Below are 24,043 nucleotides of genomic sequence, written 5' to 3'. Positions count from 1 at the left end.
CCTCACGGACCACCGGTTGGTGACCGCTGCTCCAATGGTTTCCTTAAATCAGCAGTCACCAACCCTTCGGACCTCCAGTTGGCGACTGCTGCTCTAGACACTCATCACATTGAGCTGTAAAGAGCTGACTTCTCTGAGCACAGTATCTGACACTTGGTCACAGGCCTCCGGAAGGGTCACATCTTCCTCTCACTTAGCAACAGTGAGGAGAAGAGACAAGACACATTAGCAGCATTATCGCTGCAGGGCAGACTTACGTCCAATTAACCCCTGCCTTAGTTCTGCCTCTGCACTGTTCTTGTCATTCGCCTGATTTTCACAGTAACTTTTCTACATCTTGACCACTTGATCAGTCTCACTGCTTCTCTAGCTTTAGTTTTGCTACCATACACCAACCATGGCCAACTTATGGCCACAAGAGCTTATGGCTTCAAATCTTTTATTCAAGTACTTTTCCTATAAAACTAGGAAAAGTCTGACATTATCTTCTAAGAACTAACCAGGCACGACCATTTGCATCCTAGCTATCGACCATGAACTAGAGCCATACCAAGCTGGGCGAGGGGCTCCTGGTGCAATATTAGTACTTGGGAATAAACACTGCAACCTACTCATTCTTTAAGGAAAAAAAAGAACACCAAAGAATAGAGGCTGCATAAGAGCTATTTTAGTCCATGAAGTATAAAATAATTCCTCGAAACAACTAAATAACTCCTGAATGCTAGAAATATACTGAAGGAAGATGAATAAAAAATTGTGAAATGAATTACTTAAAAACTCGAGAGCACAGAGAATTAGAAAGCATGTTGAAAATCAAAAAAGAACATAAACTATGGTTTCTTCAATTAAAATTATTCTATTCAATAACTAACTTTTCAGCAAATCAAGCTAAAAAACATTAAGATTATTAGAAATATAAAAAAACTTGAAATACTCGAAGATATTCAACATAATTGCTGTTCTCAAACAAGTTTAGCTAGTTAAATCAAAGGAGACAGTGAAAACTCAGGATCTGGGAACGAGCAGTGAGTGCTGGTCGCCATCAATAAGATTATACTGCTACTTAGTGAGAATGTCAAAGACATGAAAAAGGACCAGTAAAAAAATTAAGCATACACTAACTGAAATAAAGAACAGAGGAGTCTGAGAATCAATCAACGATTTGGAATATGAGGAAGCAAAAAACATCCAATCAGAAGAGCAAAAAGAAAAAAAGAATCCAAAAATATGAAGAGAGTGTAAGGAGCCTCTGGGACAACTTTAAGTGTACCAACATTCACATTATGGGGATGCCAGAAGGAGAAGAGAGAGAGCAAGATATTGAAAACCTATTTGAAGAAATAATGACAGAAAATTTCCCCTACCTGGTGAAAGAAATAGACTTACAAGTCCAGGAAGCAGAGAGAGTCCCAAACAAGAGGAACATAAAGAGGCCTACACCAGGACACATTATAATTAAAATGCCAAGGGTTAAAGACAAAGAGAGAATCTTATTTATAAGCAGCAAGAGAAAAGCAGTTAGTTATCTATAAGGGAGTGCCCATATGGCTGTCAGCTGATTTCTCAATAAAAACTTTGTAGGCCAGAAGGGAGTGGCAAGAAGTATTCAAAGTGATGACTAGCAAGAACCTACAACCAAGATTACTCTACCCAGCAAGCTCTCATTGAGAACTGAGGGTGAGATAAAAAGCTTCACAGACAAGAAAAAGCTAAAGGAGTTCATCACCACCAAGCCAGTATTACATGAAATGTTGAAGGGTATTCTTTAAGAAGAAGAAAAAAATAAAAGATTAAAAATATGAACAATATAGTGGCAATAAGTACATATCTATTAACAATTGAATCTAAACATGAAAATAAACAAACAAGAAATCTAATAACCTAGTGAATAAAATAGAATCAGAGGCATGGAAACATGGAACAGACTGATGAGAATCTCAGAGGGAAGAGATGAACCAAAGATCTTACCTAAGGACACAGACATTAGAGTAGTGAAGGCCTGGGGTGGGGCAGGACAGAAACTGGGTAGAGGGGGAAATGAGGTGGTAATGAGGGGACAGCTGTAATACTCTTTACAATAAAGATTAAAAAAAAAAAAGATTATGCTGCTTTCTTCTTTATAAAAGGGTATTCAAGGAAACATGTTCACAATTTCAGTTAAACAGCCTCAAAATGTGGAAATAGTCTAATGGCTGGTTCCTATATTATTTACATTTATAAAATTTCAGTTAATAGCATTCAGGAGAGTAAAAATTTCTAGATTCTGATTAATCCATCTTTCCTTAGAACAGTGGTTCTCAACCTTCCTAATGCCACAACTCTTTAATACAGTTCCTCCTGTTGTGGTGACCCCCAATTTCATTGTTACAAATTGAACATAATTAAAGCATAGTGATTAATCACAAAAACAATATGTAATTATATATGCGTTTTCCGATGGTCTTAGGTGACCCCTGTGAAAGGGTCGTTCGACCCCCAAAGGGGTTGCGACCCACAGGTTGAGAACTGCTGCCTTAGAACAAACTTCCCATTCACTGACACTTTTCCTTTTTTTCTTATTCTTAACTAAAAATGCAAGAGAGGAATCCCAGTGATCAATCATACTAAGTTTCTCAGTGGAGGTAATCATAGGTCAGAGACACAAAGGCAAAAACGGGTGGTGACCAACGTGAATGGGCTCATCTGTATTCCTGGGGCATGATCCTGCATCCATTTTACACAATGAAAACCCAAGGTCCAAAGAGCTTAACTGCCTTGCCTGAGGTTACTAAATGGTAAGGAGGCACATACTCACATCATACCCTGGTCCACCAGCTGCACACATGTTCTCTCCATCATATGCAGTTGCCCATTACAGTGGTAAAGACACAGACATGTGAAAAGCTAATGAGAAAAAGGTAACTGATGTGAAAATGCGATTAGTAATAAGAAGTGTCTTCAAGAAAGTTAGAAACATTTCTAGGTAATACTATTGCTTAAGATTTCAGAGTGTTGGATTTTAATGGGCTCTCGAGTACTTTTGCATATAGCAGGTGCTCAACAAATATTTGTTGAAGATAATTGGTTAAAAAATAGAATATGGCATAGTAAAGCACTACACCATTAGCAAAAAAAAAAAAAAAATATGGAGATGGCTAGATATACACTGAGTGGCCAGATTATTATGACCACTTGACATTTGTAGGCAAATTAGCTATAATTTTGTGCTGAAGTTGCTAGAGGGCCAGACCATTATAAATAGGGAAGCAGGTTGTTTACCATGACAGAAGTGATTTTTTTCTGAAGATATGGGTAAACAATGCGATTTAACAGCCTTTGAACGTGGGATACATTCGAACGTGAGTGGCCAGATTATTATAACCACCCATCAGTACTTCGTTGGGCCACCTTTTGCCTTCAACACTGTGGCGATTCCTTCTTGGCACTGACTCCACGAGATGTTGAAAGGTGATGCGAGGAACCTGACACCATGCCTGATGAATAGCATTGTCTAGTTCTGTGAGATTTGATGGTTGTGGAACCAGCTGCCTGATGGCTCTTTTAACTTTGTCCCACAAATGCTCAACTGGATTGAGATCTGGTGATTGTAGGGGCCACCTAAGCCAAGGTAAAGTCTCCCTCATGGGACGCATCTGTGGACAAGAACCCAGTTTGCTGATGCGAGGAAAATGGCTGCTGCCAGGTTAGGCATTCTTTGCAGGAAAAGTGTCAGACTTCCAGGTCCTTAATAAGCCCTCAGGTCCCTCCTGGCAGAGGGTTTTCTCTTATTCTGTCGCCTAAGAATATACCAAGTGTCACATCTTTACACCAGTGTAGAATACGTCATACCACATTATCAAGGAAAGGGCTGGAATAATTTTTTGATGACCCAAAGAATTGGGGAGAAGAAAAAGTGAAATCTGGAGCTGCATGGACCTGTCAGCAGTTAAGGAACAAAAGTAATGAAGACTAACATAAACTTTGGTATGTCCTACTGAAAGAAAGAAACATGCTCCTAACTCTAGAGCAGGAGGACAAGTGGCAGATACTAACAATGCCAAGCCCGGAGCGGCTAGAAAAGGTAATAGAATCCATGGATGCACTCGATAAAGTTGTCCAGGAACGAGAAGATGCCCTAAGGCTCCTTTAGACGGGTCAAGAAAAACCTAGACCTGGTGCCTGGAGAAAAGACATCTTTGGAAGAATCATCTGGTACATAGTGGACATTGTGGCTTTTCTAAGATGAGAGTGGAAGTCCCTTGCTGCTTCCTCTGCCCAATATCTCACTGTATAAGGTGCATTAGCTATATTAGAGATATATCTAATATAAACAGAGGTCCCAAAACCCCTTTGGAGCTCCAGAATATGAACGAGGGTAGAATTATTTAGTAGTCCAGGCATCCCATTCTCATAATTCAGTTATCTAAAGGTGCTTTATCACAGCGGTTCTTAATCTTCTTATGTGAATCATATGATCTTTAGAGGATTTGATGACAGTTATAGATCCTTTCCCCAGAAAAATGTATAGTGTATATGTAATTCAGAGGGTGATAAATGCCATGAAGCTAATTTTAGGACACATGTCTGTCCTCTTTACTCATTGAGAACCTACGTTTATTGAAAAGAAGTTTTTGAGGAATAAGGCCACATGAGCCAGGATAAGCCCTAGAACAAGTTATGAAACAGTGTAATCTTGTCTCCTAAGTCTGGTTCCCAAAGTCCTACCAGACCTTGGGAAAAGATCTGATAATAAATATTTACACTGAGATGGGGAAAAAAAAAGTCTCCCTCAGGTTCTTGAAACCACTCCTGCACAATACGAGCAACGTAGCATGGAGCATTGTCTTGTTGGAAGAAGCCATCTCCATTGGGATACGCCATCAACATGATAGCGTATGTATACTTAGGTATGTTGTGCTATTCAGATGTTGTTCCACATGAATTAAAGGGCCCAAATCATGCCAGGAAAACATGCCCCAAACCATAACACTGCTCCTACCAGCTTGAAGGGTTGTACCCATGCATGTGGGGTGCATGCTTTCATGCTGTTCCCACCAAATTCTCACTCTGCCATCTGCATGATGCAACCGGAAACGTGACTCATCGGATCACATGACTTTTTTTTCCAATGCTCGACTGTCCAATCCTTGTGTTCCTGTGTGAATTGGAGACGTTTTTATCTTGGTAACTGCAGACAGCAAAGGTGTTGGAACAGGCCTTCGGCTTCCATATCCCATACGATGCAGTGTACGGTTACTTTGCCTACAAATGTCAGGTGGTCATAATAATCTGGCCACTCACATTCAAATATATCCCACGTTCAAAGGCTGTTAAATCGCGTTGTTTACCCATATCTTCAGAAACAAATCACTTCTACTGCCGTGGTAAACAACCGGCTTCCCTATTTATAATGGTCTGGCCCTCTAGCAACATCAGCATGAAATTATAGCTAATCTGCCTACAAACGTCAGGTGGTCAAAATAATCTGGCCACTCAGTGTATATTCAGGAGACCAAAATGAAGGTTTATTATTTCAAAAAAACAGGATGGGAAACAACAGCCTTAAATCAGCCTTTTACAGGTTATAGTAAGTTAAAAATAAAATGTTAAAAAATATATGAACTTAATGCTGGGACAATAGAGAAAGAGAACCAACAGTTCACCTACTTGCCTGTAACAACTGGAAAAATCAGCCTAAAAATATGAAAGGTCTAGGGGGTAAACATGTGTACTAAGCCAGTTTAAAACAGAAAAAACCAGCCCTAGCCAGTTTGGCTCACTGGATAGAGCGTCGGCCTGGGGACTGAGGGGTCCCAGGTTCGATTCTGGTCAAGGGCATGTACCTTGGTTGCGGGCACATCCCCAGTAGGGGGTGTGCGGGAGGCAGCTGGTCGATGCTTCTCTCTCATCGATGTTTCTAACTCTCTATCTCTCTCCCTTCCTCTCTGTAAAAAATCAATAAAATATGTATTTAAAAAAAACAACACAAAAAACAGAAAAAAATAAAAAATCAAGGGCTGTTATAACTCCCAACACATATCTAATCACTTGTTAAATGTTATAGGCTCCAAAGAGTCTTCATGTTACTTTTGTCTCAATCCAGGAGGAAGGGCAGAGTCTAGTAACCTGGGCAGAGGGATGGGTTAGTAAGTAGTCACCACTAGTATTTCTCACTCTGCAGAGAGAAAGTTTGGGAAGAAATAACCTACTGGGAGGACAACCAAGATGGCGGCATAGGTAAACACCTGAACTTGCTGCCACACACAACCACATTAAAACTACAACTAAAATACAAAATGAATATCATCCAGAGCCATGGGAAGGCTGGCTGAGCGGAAATTCTACAACTAGGAGGAAAGAGAAAAGCGCATTGAGTCTGGTAGGAGGTGCAGAGTTGTGGAAGTGTGGAGGTAAAGAGGTTCTTGCGAAAGGGGCTAGGCAGCTGGGTACGCTGTTGTCTTTTTCAATCCGGAGGGAGGTACAAGCTCCCGACTGCTCTGAACTCCAGTTCCAGGTGAGAATCTGGGGACCCAGACTCATACAGGGAGAAACTGTTCTGTCTGGCATTGGGCAGAAACGTGAGGGCGGCTTTCTCGCGGAGGAGCTTGCAGCGCTCACTGTTCCTGCATGGGGCCACAGGACATAGACCCTGGGACCTCTCCGAGGCAGAACAGACTGGCAGCCATTGTGATTGCTCTGTCTGGTGATTCCCTGAGAACCTGCCCTAACCAATTTACAAGCCCACCCAAGCTGTGTGCAGAGGCTTTTGCATACGAATAGCCTGGCCTTTCTCCGCCTATAAACCTGTCAAACTGCAGCTGGGTCAGAGAACCCCAAGCTTCCAAAAGAAGGCCTAAAGCTCATCAGCAGCCAGCATTGCTTCACAGCTGCACCTCATCTGGGCACCTCCAAACCCCAAACAAAGGAGGAATCTGCAGATCTCTCTGTAGTTCCTGCTGGGTGGCCTCCGGCAGTGGCTGACTTTGCACCTCCCTGGAGACCCAAGAGCCAGTGTATCCAGTGGTCAGAGTAAGGCCATCCAGATTACAACTCTTCACATGCATAAGAGACACACTCAGGGGGCAGACACAGTGAGTGAGAAAGACCCACTGAAGCAAGTCCTGCCCCATAAGGGTGTCTCTGGCACAGAAATTCTCCCATTGTAGACATAACTGGTCTTCACAGCCAATTGGCCTGGAGGTCAATTCCTCCTAGTGATACCAACAGCAATCAAGGCTTAACTACAACAAGACAGTGCACACAGCCCACAAAGGGGTGCACCAAGACTGTCCACCTCAGGCAATTAGGGAGAGTGAGCCACTGGGCCTATACGACACCTAGCACACAAAGCCACTCTATCAACACAGGGAAGCAGCCAAAAGGCAGAGACAAAGAAAGAAGTCACAAACGAAAGAAACGGAGGAAAGCAAAATACTGGATATAGAGTTCAAAACCACAGTTATAAGGTTACTCAAGAATCTTCTAGAAACCTCAGAGAAATATAGTAAGACCCTCAAGGATATGAAAAAGGACCAATTAGAAATTAAGCATACACTGACTGAAATAAAGAATAATATACAGAGATCCAACAGCAGACTAGAGGATCCCAAGAATCAAATCAAAGATTTGAAATACAAAGAAGCAAAAAACACCCAACCGGAAAAACAAAACGAAAAAAGAATCCAAAAATATGAAGATAGTGCAAGGAGCCTCTGGGACAACTTCAAGCGTACCAACATCCGAATTATAGGGGTGCCAGAAGAAGAGAGAGAGCAAGATATTGAAAGCTTATTTGAAGAAATAATGATGGAAAACTTCCCCTACCTGGTGAAAGAAATAGACTTACAAGTCCAGGAAGCGCAGAGAACCCCAAACAAAAGGAAGCCAAAGAGGACCACACCAAGACACATCATAATTAAAATGCCAAGAGCAAAAGACAAGGAGAGAATCTTAAAAGCAGCAAGAGAAAAACAATTAGTTACCTACAAGGGAGTACCCATACGACTATCAGCTGATTTCTCAACAGAAACTATGCAAGCCAGAAGAGATTGGCAAGAAATATTCAAAATGATGAATAGCAAGAACCTATAACCAAGATTACTCTACCCAGCAAAGCTATCATTTAGTATTGAAGGTCAGATAAAGAGCTTCACAGATAAGGAAAAGCTAAAGGAGTTCATCACTGCCAAACCAGTATTAAATGAAATGCTGAAGGGTTTTCTTTAAGAAGAGGAAGAAGAAAAAGGTAAAGATAAAAATTATGAATAACAAAGTGACAACAAATACATATCTATCAACAAGTAAATCGAAAAATCAAGTGAATAAAAAATCTGATGAACATAATAAACTGGTGAATAGAACAGAATCAGGAGCACAGACAGGGAGTGGACTGACAATTCTCGGGGGTAAGGGGTGTGAGGGGTGTGGAAGAGACTGGACAAAAATCGTACACCTATGGACGAGGACAGTGGGGGGTGGGTAAGGGCCGGAGGTGGGGTGGGAACCGGGTGGAGGGGAGCTATGGGGGGGGGGGGGAGAGAAAAAGAGGAACAACTGTAATAATCTGAACAATAAAGATTTATTTTTAAAAAAAGAAAAACCCTACGTTTATATGTAAATGCTTCCTCACTGTGTTTAAAACACATCCATCTCGCCCTAGCTGGTTTGGCTCAGTGGATAAAGTGTTGGCCTGTGGACTGAAGGGTCCCGGGTTTGATTCCAGTCAAGGGCACATGCCTAGGTTGCGGGCTCAATCCCCAGCTGGGGGTGTGCAGGAGGCGGCCGATCAATGGTTCTCTCTCATCATTGATGTTTCTATCTCTCTCCCTCTCCTTTCCTCTCTAAAATCAATAAAAATACATTAAAAAAACCCCCAACATATCCATCTCCAATTTCTATATTTGTATCTATCCATCTTAGAGCCGTAACTTACATTTATCTACAACAGGATAGACGGCCACCATTTTTTCTGGGATGTTATCGTGTTAGTGCGATTATTAAACAAACAAACAAACCACATGTACAATTTAAAAACTGACATGTTAATAAACTTGCTTTGACATTTCGCTTTAACCACTCTTGCTTTTATACCTAGTACTGAATATATACAAAGAAATATTGTTCAGCTGTAGAGCTACTGGGGCACATCAGCTCTGCCACGCAAGGCTCTTTTCCTGCAGCACTCTCAACTGCGGACAGGTGTACCGCACCCAGGAGACCTGAAAGCAGTGTCCTGTCTCTAGAGGACACCTGTGGACTGTCCTTCAGAAAAATTACAGTCTAGTAGCTCCAGGTCTGGTCTTGCCCCAGAGTTCATTTAGTTTGTCTACAAGACACACTGACTCTCTTTAGGTCTAGTGCAGACACAAACACTAAAGCCCTATGTGAGCCTCTCTCCAGTAGGTCAGGAGGTCACTTGCAAGTACTCTCTATTTTTTTGGAAACCATAATTCTACTTTTTGTGCCTATGAATTTGAGTGTTCTATATATCTTATGTAAGTAGAATTATATGCTATTTGCCATTTTGTGAGTAAATTTTTCACTTAGCATGTCTTCAAGGTTCATCCATGCTAAAGCACATGTTAGAATGCCATTCTTTTCTAAAGCTGAGTAATATTCCATTGCATATATACACATTTTGTTTATCCATTCATCCATCAATCGTGAATAATGGCTATTGTGAATAATGCTGCTATGAACATGAGTGTATAAATACCTGAGTCCCTACTTTCAATTCTTTGTACCCGGAAGTACAATTGGTAATTTTATAGATTAGGTAAAATATCCGTATTTGTTGACATAGAAGGGATACATATGGTGTTGTTTAGTTTTTTGAAGTTATATTTAGTATTTTCGTAAATTAGCTAGAATGCACTTAATTACTAGTTATAATCAAATTCCCAGAGAAGATCATGGACTGGATGGACTGTGATTACTCTCATTTTCTTGCTAAATTTATTTGGTTTCTCTATGATGGGGAAGCAGAGGAGTCAAAGATGTAAAATCCTTCAAATGTTAGAAAGGGCTTAAAATAATAAAAAATAAATTCCACAAAGATCATGGCCAATTCTGAGGCTCTTAGCCCAGAGAGAAACCCCCAGTAAAATACATTATTTGTTTCTCTTTTTATGGCCAGAAATAGCTTTCTCCTTGCCGATCTTGCATTTCAACGTACGCATAAAGCTCATATGCTTCTTGGAGGGTATGATCCAGGTCTAATTAAGCTTGTGCTTCTGATTCTGAGCACTAGCCTTGCTTTAAAAGACAGAGAGTTTGGCAGTAGGAAAATAAAAATAGCTTGGAGATATCTGTTCTTTGGAATAAACACACTCCAATTAGCAACGTGACTGTAAAGTATGCAAACATCTATATCAGTTGAGGGTACAACTAGAGACGACCAAGTGTCCTTGCCCATGTTTTCAAGTTTCGTGGTATAAAGGCCAGTACTTGACAGCAAGGTTATATGTAGAAGAACCCTCTGTCAGTTTTAATCTTCACTGTGAGTTGTACTCAGTTTCTCAGAGAGTGTTCATCCCTAAAGGGATTTGGATTCTTAAATCTAGAAAAGTGACAAAGTCCTTAGTTGACCAAGGGAATGTAAACATCCATCTTTATTCAGTTCTTCAACACTTATGGCAATAATGCAATTACAAAACTCTCAGCCATCGACACTTTAGAATTAAGAACACCGAGGAAACTGAGGTCCTTAAAAGTGAAGTGTATTATTTGAACAGGCTAATTTTAATAGTGCATGCCCATTAATTTCAAATCCTAGACATTAAAGGAAGATACTGTCTTGGTTAGATAGATGAGGAGTATAACCAAACATCTACTTCAAATAAAATTAATGTAAAAATCTTCATTTATTGCTCCAAGAACAGAGATACCTCACAGAGGGCAAGAGTTCAAACACCTCCTCTGAAAGTACATTATTACCAAGAGTAAGGATAGATTCAAGGTATCTGCTAATATTCACAGTAAGATCTACTTCTATCTGCAATGTCAACAGCAACAGGCCAAGAATGAAAACCTGCCATCTATACTTTTAATATTTTTTAAGTGTTACCACTTCAATCAGTGTCTTGAGTATTCAGAGACAATATTATTAACTTCTTTATATAAGCTATCATTTTAAAGCAGTTCTCCTTTCCACCCTTCATCTCATCTTTAAATTAGAAATAGTTTAAACTAGAATAACACATACATTAATTGTAACTATGTTCTCAAATGCTATTATAATGACTCCCTAGATATGTAGCTACATATCAGTGTATGTTTTAGAACCTGAGGAACTCAGAGACCATTAAAACTATAAAGCAAAGCTTGCTGAAAGCACAACTAATCTTCAACAAGATGAGCTAGGGGTGACAGCACCCACAGGAAAAAAGTCCTGTAATTAGCTGCTAAAAGCATAGAACACTTATTTCTGGGGTTTCTAGAGGCCAAAGCAAGGCTGGAACCTCCATTTTTAAAAATTCCAATATGAAAACAAACCTATTACTTAAGAAGATAACTTGGTATTTCTAAGACTCAAGGGAAGTCTTTCCCTGAAGGTCTTCGAAAAAAACAAGAGACCAAACACACAGCCACTCAACCACCCCAAAACCAGAAGGAATGAAAAACAAAAACGATAAAGGGAAGAACAATACACAACATGGCAGATTAGAATTCAAGAGAATCCCCAAGTACATAAAATCAATGATTTTCCTAATACTTCCTCATATGCAGAGCTACTCCCCCCCCCCCCCCCCAACAAAATGGGAATAAAAAACAAAGCTGATCAAAGCAGAAGTGCTCTGGTGGCTGGGGGCATTCCTTGGCTCCTCGGCCTCTGAGACCAGTCTGTTGGAGAGGTGGTGCTGGCCCTGCAGGTGACTGAACCTTGATTCAGAGGGCTTGCCCAATAAATGAAGAAATACCAAACTTCCTTGGATTTATGAAGCACCATAAAAAAATGAAAATATGATTTCATGTTAAAAAGAAACGGGCTATGAGGAATTGAGATATGCCTCTGTCCTCACAGAGCTCAGCTGTTTGTAATGAACTACCCTGCTAAAGGTGAAAGGTCAGAATTACTAAAAGGGGGAAGAGGCAGGCCTAGGGAGCAGAAACTGCCATCTAGATCTCCTCACCCACCCTTCTAGTCATCCTGTGGTTGGCCTTTCAATTAGTTTTCAGGCAATGTGAACAAGGTCAAAATTTAACCCATGATGAACTTTCAGGGACTGTTCTAAGTATCTATATCTAATCTAATAAAAGAGAAACATGGTAATTGGAGTACGACTGCTACCCTTCCCATTGGCTAATCAGGGAGATATGCAAATTAACTGTCAGCCAAGATGGCGGCCGGCAGCCAGGCAGCTTGAAACTAACATGAGGCTTGCTTGCTTCAGTGACGGAGGACTCCAACGTTCCCCGCCTGCCTTGCTGGCCTCTGAGCCTGCAGTTTCAAACATTTTAACAAATACAGAAGCTAAAAAAAATCCCAGAAACCAGCTTTCAGCGAGCTGGGATCTCAGAGCTGGAGTCAGAGCTGGAGTTATACATTGTTTCGATTACCTACTTTCAGCAGCGGAGGCCTAAGAGCTGGAGCCTCAGAGCTAAAGCTGGCCCAGAATTAAAAAAGAAAAAGAAAAAAAGGAGCGGTTGGGAGCTTCCGTCACCCGCCAGCCTGAAAACAGCCCTCAGCCCCTCACCCAGACTGGCCAGGCACCCCAGTGGGGACCCCAACCCTGAAGGGTGTGTGACCAGCTGCAAACAGCCCTCAGCCCCTCACCCAGGATGGCCAGACACCCCAATGGGGACCCCCACCCTGAAGGGTGTGTGACCAGCTGCAAACAGCCATGATCCCCTCACCCAGGCTGGCCAAGCACCCCAGTGGGGACCCCCACCCTGAATGGTGTGTGACCAGCTGCAAACAGCCATCATCCCCTCACCCAGGCTGGCCAGGCACCCCAGTGGGGACCCCCACCCTGATCCAGAACACCCTTCAGGGCAAACCAGCCAACCCCACCCATGCACCAGGCCTCTATCCTATATAGTAAAAGGGTAATATGCCTACCAGCACCAGGATCAGCGGAGCCGAGAGGCCTCCCGGCACCGGGATCAGCGCCCAAACCCCCTGATCGCCCTGCGGCTCTGTGTGTGACAGGGGGCAGGGCCACAACGTCCCTATCCACCCTGCTCTGTTCGTGACAGGGGAAGGCGCCCCAACCTCCTGATCAGCCCTGCTCTGTGCCTGATACGGGGGAGCTCCCCAAACTCTGATCGCCCTGCGGCTCTGTGTGTGACAGGGTGCGGCGCCCCAACCCCCGGATTGGCCCTGCTCTGTGCGAGACAGGGGGTGGCGTCGCAACCTCCCCATCGACCCTGCCTTGAGTGTGACAGGGGCGGTGCCCCAACTCCCCATTTGGCCCTGCTCTGAGCCCGACCAGGAGCTGCACCTAGGGATTGGGCCTGCCCTCAGCCACCCGGGAGCAGGCCTAAGCCAGCAGGGCGTTATCTCCCGAGGGGTCCCAGACTGCGAGAGGGCACAGGCCAGGCTGAGGGCCCCCCCCTTCGCCCCGAGTGCACAAATTTTTGTGCACTGGGCCTCTAGTATATATATAAAAGGCTAATATGCAAAGTGTCCCCGCAGGAGTCTGGGAGATGAGTAGTTCTATTGCTTGCTATGACGTGCGCTGACCACCAGGGGGGCGGTGCAGAACGACGGAAGGCCCTGGCCAGCAGCCAGAAGGCCCTGATCAGCCCTGATTGCCAGCCAGGCCTTGGGACCCTACCCGTGTATGAATTTTGTGCACCGGGCATTCAGTTTGTGATATCTCTCAGTCTTTACTTTTAGTTCTTTTCCGTCAAGGTTTTCTTCATCTCATGACTAATGAAAATTTATTCACAGGAACACAGATTTTATATAAAGAATATCTTAAAAGTTAAAAAAAATTGCTATGAAGTATCATCTCCTAACAGATGAGTAGAAGTATGTAGTTTGTACCATGAAGATAGTCACTATGAGCATGTTTATTTTCTCAACAGATATTTAAAATTAAATTCCACATATTGGAAGTTTGAAGCAATCAAGCTAATCGTTCTAATATTAAAAGAAACACACACAACTATCTTACCTCTAAAACATAAAATCCAAACATCAGTCCATACAAACTGTGTACACTTTCAAGGGAGAAAAGTAGTAAATGTTTTTTTCTGGAGGGTAATTTGACAATTTATATCAAAACAATAAACAAAACCAAAAACTTCTGATGTATTTAAATCTACGAATTTATCTTAGAGAAGTAATCATAAAAGGAAGTTCCTTGCAGTGTGTTTCACAGTTAAGACTGTGCTGTAATTCAGACTGTGTGTAATTATGCTTAATGACACAGAAAGGTATAGACGAGAAGTCCAGGCTGGCACAGAGAACAGTGAGCCACGTGTTCTTAGACACAAACTTACATGTAGAGCACACTGAGTAAAAAGCTGGCAAAGTCACACACGCTCGCCCACTCTCAACTATTGATTCATTTCCTAATCTCTCGCTACAAGGCCAATGTACTCTCTTCACCCTTTTCTCACACTATGAATACCATGGTTCAGCGGCCAGGCTTTTATTGCTGTAGTAAAATACTTCATACTCGAGCATGAGTTAACCTCTAGAGAAGTTTTGTAGGCCATGAGGCTGGTGGTGCAAAGGCCAAACCAGACCCAGATCTGGCTCACCATGATGACACCATCTGTGGACCTGGTTCTACGAAACCTACTCTAGTTACACATCAATTCTATAAACCCTGTGTTTTATTGCAAATGAAAATTAAATAGGGAACACAGATTAATTATTCAGAATTAAGAACAGACCTGTCCACAGCTAAAAAACTGGTTTAAGAGCTAGACAACCTATAAATGACAACTTTTCTTGAACTCCTCAAAGAGCTGAGGTTGCAAGGCAACCAAATGACCTGAAATTCAAGGAAAGGCTGGGGAATACAGGCTGTCTCATCTGTGGCAGCGTATAGTAGAAGGTAGGGCCTCTAAAAATTAGTAAGAAGGGATCAGCTAAAATTCTAAAGAACTGCTAATGGCTGAGTGTGAGCTAGCATGACAAATAAAAGCTCACTCATAAGAAAGACGGGATGGACAAGGCAGGAGATCAGTCACAAACTTACTCAACAACTCAGGCATGGAGTAGGGGGTCTGCCACTTCCATTCGAAAAGTATGAAGGCCCACCCACCTAATCTGACCTTTCTCTCAGGCCTTTGGGAGAAGGGCAGCAAACTCCACTGAACCATTCGAACAGAGGGAAGAGTGTGTGGGAGGGGAAAAACCCTTTTATCCCTTAGGCAGGAGAACGAATAACTGATAAAGCCCCATCTATAAGGCTCAGACACAGAGAGCCTAAAACAGAGATGGGACTAGAACAAATAATTGGCCTGATCCCACTCTCCCTCCCACCTTCCTACCCTGGCCTATCAAGAAATGAGTGGGAAAAAAACAGCAGTCTACTTCCTGGGGTGGGGCAAGACCATGGGCGGAGGATGACACAGGCCTACAGAGACAGCTGAAAGCTGATGGTAGAGCACAAACATTGAGGAAAAACCCTCTAGCAATCTCAGTAAAAAAAAATCCAAATCCAGCTCAACTCCTGACTAAAAGGACTCAATCCCCCAACTAGCTGCTTAAGAAGAACCATACCCTTTTCTATGAATAAATATTATTTATCTTAGTCTCTCTTGTTTCATATAAGATATACAGCATTCAAACAAAAATTAAGAAATACACAGAGATCAAGAAAATAATACAACTCATTATCAAGAAACAAAGCAAACAAACAAATTTAAAAAAACCCAGGCTCAGATAATGGTATAATCATATAGAAATATTAAAATAACTATGATACATATAAAAGGACCTACAAGAAAAGGTGGACAACTTGCATAAACAGACAGGGCATTTCAGCAAAGACACAAAAACTTTCAGGAACAGTCAAATATGGAAGCCAGAAATAACAACAAACCTGGGGGAGGGGAGGATTATGATTTCCAGAATTGCTACATTATCTTAAAAGTCCTGTTTTCCAATAAACAGGTAAACGATGAGATCAAGGGAAAAAATCAAGATACCTTGAAACAAAATGGAAATGAGAACACCAACAGCCCCAAATCTATGGAACATGACAAAAGCAGTCATAAGAGGGAAATTCATAGAATTACAGGCCTCTCTAAGGAAATAAGAAAAATCTCAAACAAACAATCTAACTTAATACTTAAAGGAACTGGAAAAAGAAGATCAAACAAAGCCAAAGTGAGCAGAAGGAAGGAAATAATAAAGATCAGAGGAGAAATAAATGAAGAGTCTAAAACAACAATACAAAAGATCAATGAAGCCAACAGCTGGTTCTTTGAAAAGATAAACAAGATTGACAAACCTTTAACCACAGTCATCAAGAATAAGAGAGGACCCAAGTAAAAAAACAACAAAAACATCAGAAATGAAAGAGGAGAAGTAACAACTGACAACAAAGAAATCCTAAGGATTGTAAGGAAATATTATGAACAACTATATGCCAACAAATTGCACAAGCTGGACAAAATTATATATTCTTAGAAACAGATAATCTTCCAAAACTGAATCAGAGACTCTGAATAGATTACAACTAGTGAAGCTGAAATAGTAATTAAAAAACTCCCAACAAACAAAGGTCCTGGTCTGGATGGCTTCAGAGGTGAATTTTACCAAATTTTCAAAGAAGAACTAATACCTATCCTCCTCAAACTATGCAGAAAAATTCAAGAGGAGGGAAGACGCCCTGGGGGGAGCCGGATGGCCATGGCATACTCATGCCCGCTCAGCCTCGCTCAGTGATCCTGAGTGGGGGCGATGAAAGGCTTAGAAAAGGCAGACAAGAGAATGAAAGCAGGGTCTCGGTGGGACGCAGCCCCTCGGATGGACAGTGCCAGCGCCCACAAGCCGTGTCTTTATATTACAGCAGATGCCACGAGGCAAAGTAAGGGTATGATCATTCAAGATGTTTACAGCATTCTTGTGGGTTTCGGTCCTACTCAACTACATGCACCTGAACTCTATCAAGCCCACATCACTCAGGCACGTGGGGCCACGTGTTCGGACCACAGGTTCAAGCTTACAGCTATAGCTGTGGGCTATAATTGTGCCGGGAAGGCTCTGCCCTCCAAGGTGGGACTTGCACGTGGCCATGAGAGGACTGTGCCCTCTCTTTAGTCCAAGGCTTGAACCTGTCCAAAATACTGTAGCCATGCCCCATAATGCCCAAGCTCATTTAAGAGGCCCATATTATCCTAATTCCAAAACCAGATAAAGGTAGTACTACAAAGGAAGAAAATTATAGGCCAATATCCCTGATGATGCTAAAATCCTTAACAAAATATTAGTAAACTGGATCCAGCAATACATCATGATCAAGCGGGACTTATTCTGGGGATGCAAGATTGGTACAATATCTGCAAACCAATAAATGTAATATACCACATGAACAACATGAAGGATAAAAACCATATGCTCATACCAATAGATGCAGAAAAGGCATCTGGTAAAATTCAGCATCAATTTATAATAAAAACTCTGAGCAAAGTGGGAATAGAGGGAATGTGCTTCAACATATATGACAATCCACAGGCAACATCATATTTAATGGGCAAACACTATCAGGAACAAGACAGGTATGACAGCTTTCAATACTCTTTTGTTAAAAAGAAATGTTTTTATTGATTTTTAGAAAGAGAGGAAGGAAGGAAAATGGGTAGAGAGAAACACTGATGAGAAACAAACTACTAGGGATCAAGCCCGAAACCTGGGCATGTGCCCTGACTGGGAGGGAATACAATTGTGACCTCTTGGTTTCTGGGTTGATGCTCAACCACTGAGCCACACCAGCCAAGTCAGCTTTCACTACTCTTACTCAACATAGTACTTAGAAGTTCTAGCCACAGCAACCAAACAAGAAGAAATTAAAGACATCCAAACTGGAAAGGAAGAAGTAAAAATGTCATTTGCACATGGCATGATACTTACTGTATATAGAGAACCTTAAAGGTTTCCTGAAAATACTACTAGCACTGATAAATGATTTCTGTAAAGTAGCAGAATACAAAATAAATATTCAGAAGTCAGTTGCATATCTATACACCAATAATGAACTATTGGAAAGGGAAAACTAAGAAAACAATCCCATTTACAACTGTTTTATTTTTTTTATTGCTTACAGTATTGTTCAGATTATTACATTTGTTCCTCTTTTTTCCCCCCCATAATTCCCCTCCACCCAGTTCCCCCCCCTCTCTCTCCTCCCTCACTCCCCACCCACTGTCCTCATCCATAGGTGCACGATTTTTGTCCAGTCTCTTCCCGCATCCCCCTCAACCCTTTCCCCCCCAAGAATAGTCAGTCTACTCCCTTTCTACAGCCCTGATTCTATTATAATCACCAGTTCATTCTGTTCATCAGATTATTCACTTGATTTTCAGATTCACTTGTTGATAGATGTGTATTTGCTGTTCATAATTTGTATCTTTACCTTTTTCTTCTTCTTCCTCTTCTTAAAGGATACCTTTCAGCATTTCATATAATACTGGTTTGGTGGTGATGAACTCCTTTAGCTTTTCCTTATCTGTGAAGCTCTTTATCTGACCTTCAATTCTGAATGATAGCTTTGCTGGATAAAGTAATCTTGGTTGTAGATTCTTGGCATTCATAACTTTGAATATTTCTTGCCACTCCCTTCTGGCATCCAAAGTTTCTGTTGAGAAATCAGCTGACAGTCGTATGCGTATTCCCTTGTAGGTAACTGAGTTTCTTTCTCTTGCTGCTTTTAAGATTCTCTCTTTGTCTTTTGCTCTTGTCATTTTAATTATGATGTGTCTTGGTGGGGTCCTTTTTGGATTCCTTTTGTTTGGGTTTCTCTGCGATTCCTGGACTTGTAAGTCTATTTCTTTCACCAGGTAGGGGAAGTTTTCTGTCATTATTTCTTCAAAAACCTATTTGAATATCTTGCTCTCTCTCTTCTTCTGGCACCCCTATAATTTGGATGTTGGTACGCTTGAAGCTGTCCCAGAGGCTCCTTACACTATCTTCGTATTTTTGGATTCTTTTTTCATTTTGCTTTTCCGGTTGGGTGTTTTTTGCTTCTTCATATTTAAAGTCGTTGACTTGATTCTTGTGATCCTCTAGTCTGCTGTTGGGAGTCTGTATAATATTCTTTATTTCAGTCAGTGTATGCTTAATTTCTAGTTGGTCCTTTATCACAACCTTGAGGGTCTCATTAGATTTCTTGTAGGTCTCATTAAGTTTATCGACAGTTTCTAGAAAGTTCTTGAAAAACCTTAAAAGTGTGGTTTTGAACTCTATATCCAGTAGTTTGCTTTCCTCCATTTCTGTCATTTGTGTCCTTTTTCTTTGTCTCCGCATTTTTTATGCTTCCCGGTGTTGATAAAGTGGTTTTCTGTGCTAAGTGTCCTCTAGGGCCCAGTGGTTCAGCCTCCCCAATTACCTGAGGAGGACACTCTTGGTGCACCCCCTTGTGGTCTTTGTGCACAGTCTTGTTGTAGTTAAGTCTTGATTGTTGTAGGTATCACTGGGAGGAATTGACCTCTAGGCCAATTGGCTGTGAGAATCAGCTGTGCCTGCAGTGGGAGAACTTCTGTGCTGGAGACACCCCTCCGGGGCAAGACTTGCTTCAATGGGGCTTTGGTGCTCACTGAGTCTGCCCCTAGTGTGTCCTTTATGGTTCCACAGAGCTCCAAACTGGATGGTCTCACTCTGACCTCTGGGTATACTGGCTCCTGGATCTCTAGGGAGGTGCTAATCTAGCCTCTGCCTGAGGCTATCCAGCAAAAGCCTCCCTGCAGGGCTTGGGCAGGGCGGGTCCAACGGGATCAACAGGGCGGGGCTAGTAGTTATGGCTGCTCTCAGAGGCCCAGCTTGTCAGTGTCTCGGCAATCGCTGCAAGCCCCTCCGAGAGAAAGCTGCCTATGAGTTCCGACCGATGCCAGACAGTCCCGCTTCTCCCATATGAGTCTGGGTCCCCAGAGACTCGCCTGGAACTGGAGCTCAGCGCCTGAGACTCCCTCCCGTTTGAAAACGACAACCGTGCCCTCAGCCGCCAGCCTGCTCCGTGTGCTCCTCTTTACCTTAGTATTTTACTTCCGCACTGCGCCTCCTCTGAGTCTCAGTATGCTTTTCTCTTTCCTTCTAGTTGTAGAATTTCCACTCAGCCAGCCTTCCTGTGGTTCTGGATGATGTCCATTCCGTCTTTTAGTTGTATTTTTGAAGTGGTTGTTCGAGGCAGCAAACTGGTATTTACCTATGCCGCCATCTTGGTTTTCCCTGAAGCTTAAGTATTAATAGGATCTGCAGAAGGAGAGGTTGTTCTGATTCCAAGAAATGATTTGTCCCCATCTGACACTGGCGTCCCATTTAAATTAATTTGAGGATAGTTTCCTGTGATGCCAGCGTCTGCGATGACTATTAATAAATTACAAGGACAAACTCTAGACCAGGGGTGGGCAAACTTTTTGCCTCGAGGGCCACAGTGGGTTCTTAAGCTGGACCGGAGGGCTGGAACAAAAGCATGGATGGAGTGTTTGTGTGAACTAATATAAATTCAAAGTAAACATCATTACATAAAAGGGTACGGTCTTTTTTTTTTTAGTTTTATTCATTTCAAACGGGCCGGATCCAGTCTGTGGGCCGTAGTTTGCCCACAGCTGCTCTAGACAGAGTAGGAATATTCCAGCTGAACCTGTTTCAGACATGGTCAGCTATATGTTGCTTTCTCTTGAGTTCGAAGAGCATGTGACATTAAAGTTAAAGTTGTAAATACTTCATCACAAGGGAAATTAAGCACTCTGAAAGGGTTTTCAATCTTAACGTGGTATACAGGGAGATATTGGAATAAGTTTAATCAATTTATCAGGCATTGAATCAATGTTGTTTTTAAATCATGTTTTTGTAGTTTTTATGTCTTTGTTCTTGTTATATTATGTTGTTATGTTTATTTATTAATAAATTTATGTATTATTTTCATATACATTTTACTAATTTTCTTTCATCTCTGACACTTCTATTATAGAGAAAGGGCAAATAGCGATATTAAAATAGTTTCTCCAATTAATTCCCTTTCAATGTGCACGAATTTGTGCACCGGACCACTAGTCTACATATATAAAAGTCTAAGTGACCGGCCGTGCACTGGTGACTTAAAAATAAATGTTGACTTGCACATGCACGATACATATAAAGCTCTTTGGCGCCAACAGTCAATTGTGAATTTGGTTGACACTTCTATTATAGAGGAAGGGCGAATAGCGATATTAAAGTATTTCTTCTAATTAATTTCCTTTCAATGTGCATCAATCTGTGCACTGGGTCACTAGTTAGTTGAATAAATGACTGCGATGTGTAAAGCACTTAATAATAGTCCTGATGTTCATTGAATATTCAATGGAGATATCCTGTAACTATTACATGTACAGTATTTTAGTTTGCTCATTTTTTAAAAAAATATCTTTTATTGATTTTTTATAGAGAGGAAGGGAGAGAGATAGAGAGCCAGAAACATCAATGAGAGAGAAACATCGATCAGCTGCCTCCTGCACATCTCCCACTGGGGGTGTGCCCGCAACCCAGGTACATGCCCCTGAACGGAATCGAACCCGGGACCCTTCAGTCCGCAGACCGACGCTCTATCCACTGAGCCAAATCGGTTTCGGCTTTAGTTTGCTCATTTTAAATTTCCTTTGAAATTGATTTTATTTCTCATTTTCTGAACAATTTTTTAGTGGCATGTTCATCTTTTATAATTCTAGAAGTTAAAAAAAATTATTTAAAATAAAGTATCACTGTATTTTTATCCTTGGACTATACCTTTTGAAATAAGAGTCAAAATCATATTACTATGTCCCTATTTTTTTTAAAAAGTAGGTCTAAGAGAATAGATCTAGTGGAAATTTCTAGTTCATATTTCATTGTCTTGTCAATCTCAGATAGCCAGCCAAGCTAGACCTGGAAGGAAGTCCAGCCAAGATTAGAGTTGCCCATTCAACAACCCCAGATATGTAAATAATAAATGCAATACACCCTGAGGTTTTGAAACCATTTGTTACACAGCATTATTATAGTGATGGATAACGGGTATGCCCAACATACAGTACTTAACTCTTCTTAATGATGAAATCTTAAATTATTTTTCAGAGATAAGAACCAAGAGAGCAATAAATAATGTAAGATTTAAATGATGTCATTTATAATAGCATGAAAGTATCTTATAAAACCCAAGGAATGAATCTAAGGAAAGACATGCAAGGTCTCTACTCAGAAAATTGTAAAACATGTTCATTAATTGTAAAGATGCTAATTCCTGTTAAATGATGAGATGGAAAGTAATCTCAATGAAAATTCCAGTAGGTTTCTCCCTGGGGAGTGGAAATTGGCAAGCTGACTCTACACTGTATGTGGACATGAAAAGGGCCAAGAGGTAACCAACCAAGGCACTCTTGAAGAAAAACCAGGAGGAGGACTTCTCTAGGAGATATCAAGATTTAAAGATATCATAATAAGACAATGTGGAATTGGCATAAAGACAGATAATGAAACAGAACAGAACAGATTGACCTGAATATAGAGTCCCTGGCTTTTGCTGGTTAAAGCAGTAATCAAAGTGGTAGATTATATATCTATATGTGAAAACTTCTAGAAGGCAACAAAAGAGAATGGGTCTAGGGATTAAGGAAAGATTTCTTAAACAGCAGGAAAAACAAAAGAGAAAAAAACTAGAATAAACTGGAATACTTAAGAATTTCTGTTCATCAAAAGACTATCAGAGAATGAAAAAATAAATAAATCAAGCACATACTGGGAAAAGACCTTTGCAACACTCCTCAGAAAGGGCTGTATCAGAGCCTGTGTAAAGAGCACACCGGGCTTGTTAAACCATTGAAATATCAACATGGATCCTGTTCATATGGATAAAATACTGCAATGAAAATACGGAAGAGAGTCTAGGGCAGGGGTGGGCAAACTTCTTGACTCGAGGGCCACAATGGATTCTTAAACTGGACCTGAGGGCTGGAACAAAAGCATGGATGGAGTGTTTGTGTGAACTAATATAAATTCAAAGTAAACATCATTACATAAAAGGGTACGGTCTTTTTTTTTTTTTTAGTTTTATTCATTTCAAATGGGCGGCATCCGGCCCGCGGGCCGTAGTTTGCCCACGGCTGGTCTAGGGTATTTCCAAGATTGTTAGAGGGGAGTTCCCTAGTTTTATGATATCAAATTATACTTCCAGAGGTGAAGGGTGCAGGAGGAGATGGGAAAGAACTTGGGTGACATCCAACAGGGCTAGATCAGGAGTTGGAGGGTCAAATCTGGGCTGCCACCTGTCTCTAAGACAGTTTTATTGGAATACAGCTATACTAATTTGTTTACATGCTGTCAGTGGTAACTTTCGTGCTACAACAGTACAGTTGAGTAGTTGTAACAGAGACTGGCCCAAAAGCCTAAAATATTAACTATCTGACTTTTTACAGAAAAAAATGTTCCGATCACTAGGCTAGACTGTCCTCTTATGTCCAGTGTAACTGCCCTAATAAGGGATTGGAGAGTGTTCCCTGGAAGACTTAAAGGACATAACTGTTTAGCTAAGAGGAATATTTTAAAGCCAAGGATTATTTTTTAAAGTCTAAATTGCCAGCTGTGCAACCAGACTTTGTTATCTGTTAAAAGCCAACAGTATGACAATGTCATAGAGCCACCAAAGCTATCAACTTAGACATAGAATCATGGCCTATATTTGAAAACTCTTAACTTCAAAAGTGATTATGAGACTGATTTAAAGAAAATGTATTTGTTCCAAAACAGATGCCTTTAAGCAGGGGTGGGGAACACCCGGCCCTCTAAATCATTTGGTCTTGACCTGTCAAGGCAAATGCAGGTGGGACTTGAAACTTACTAAGTCTAGGAGCTTTTTTCATAGCAACATACATTTATATTAAGTGAATTATATTAAGCAAATGATATATATATATATATATATATATATAT

General features: G+C 41.2%; 1 protein-coding gene and 1 pseudogene across 4 annotated transcripts in view; one reads left to right on the top strand and one right to left on the bottom strand.

Annotated features, from left to right (window-relative positions):
- CDYL (chromodomain Y like) overlaps positions 1-24,043 on the bottom strand; it is a 236,018-nt gene that overhangs the window by 36,165 nt on the left and 175,810 nt on the right. The window lies entirely within an intron of this gene.
- LOC132230683 (large ribosomal subunit protein uL29m-like) lies at positions 3,669-4,542 on the top strand (annotated as a pseudogene).

The sequence above is a fragment of the Myotis daubentonii genome, chromosome 3 (assembly GCF_963259705.1).
Source record: "Myotis daubentonii chromosome 3, mMyoDau2.1, whole genome shotgun sequence".
Classification (NCBI taxonomy): domain Eukaryota; kingdom Metazoa; phylum Chordata; class Mammalia; order Chiroptera; family Vespertilionidae; genus Myotis; species Myotis daubentonii.
The sequence above is the reverse complement of the archived record's forward strand: the minus strand, read 5'-3'. Positions and strand labels throughout refer to the sequence as shown.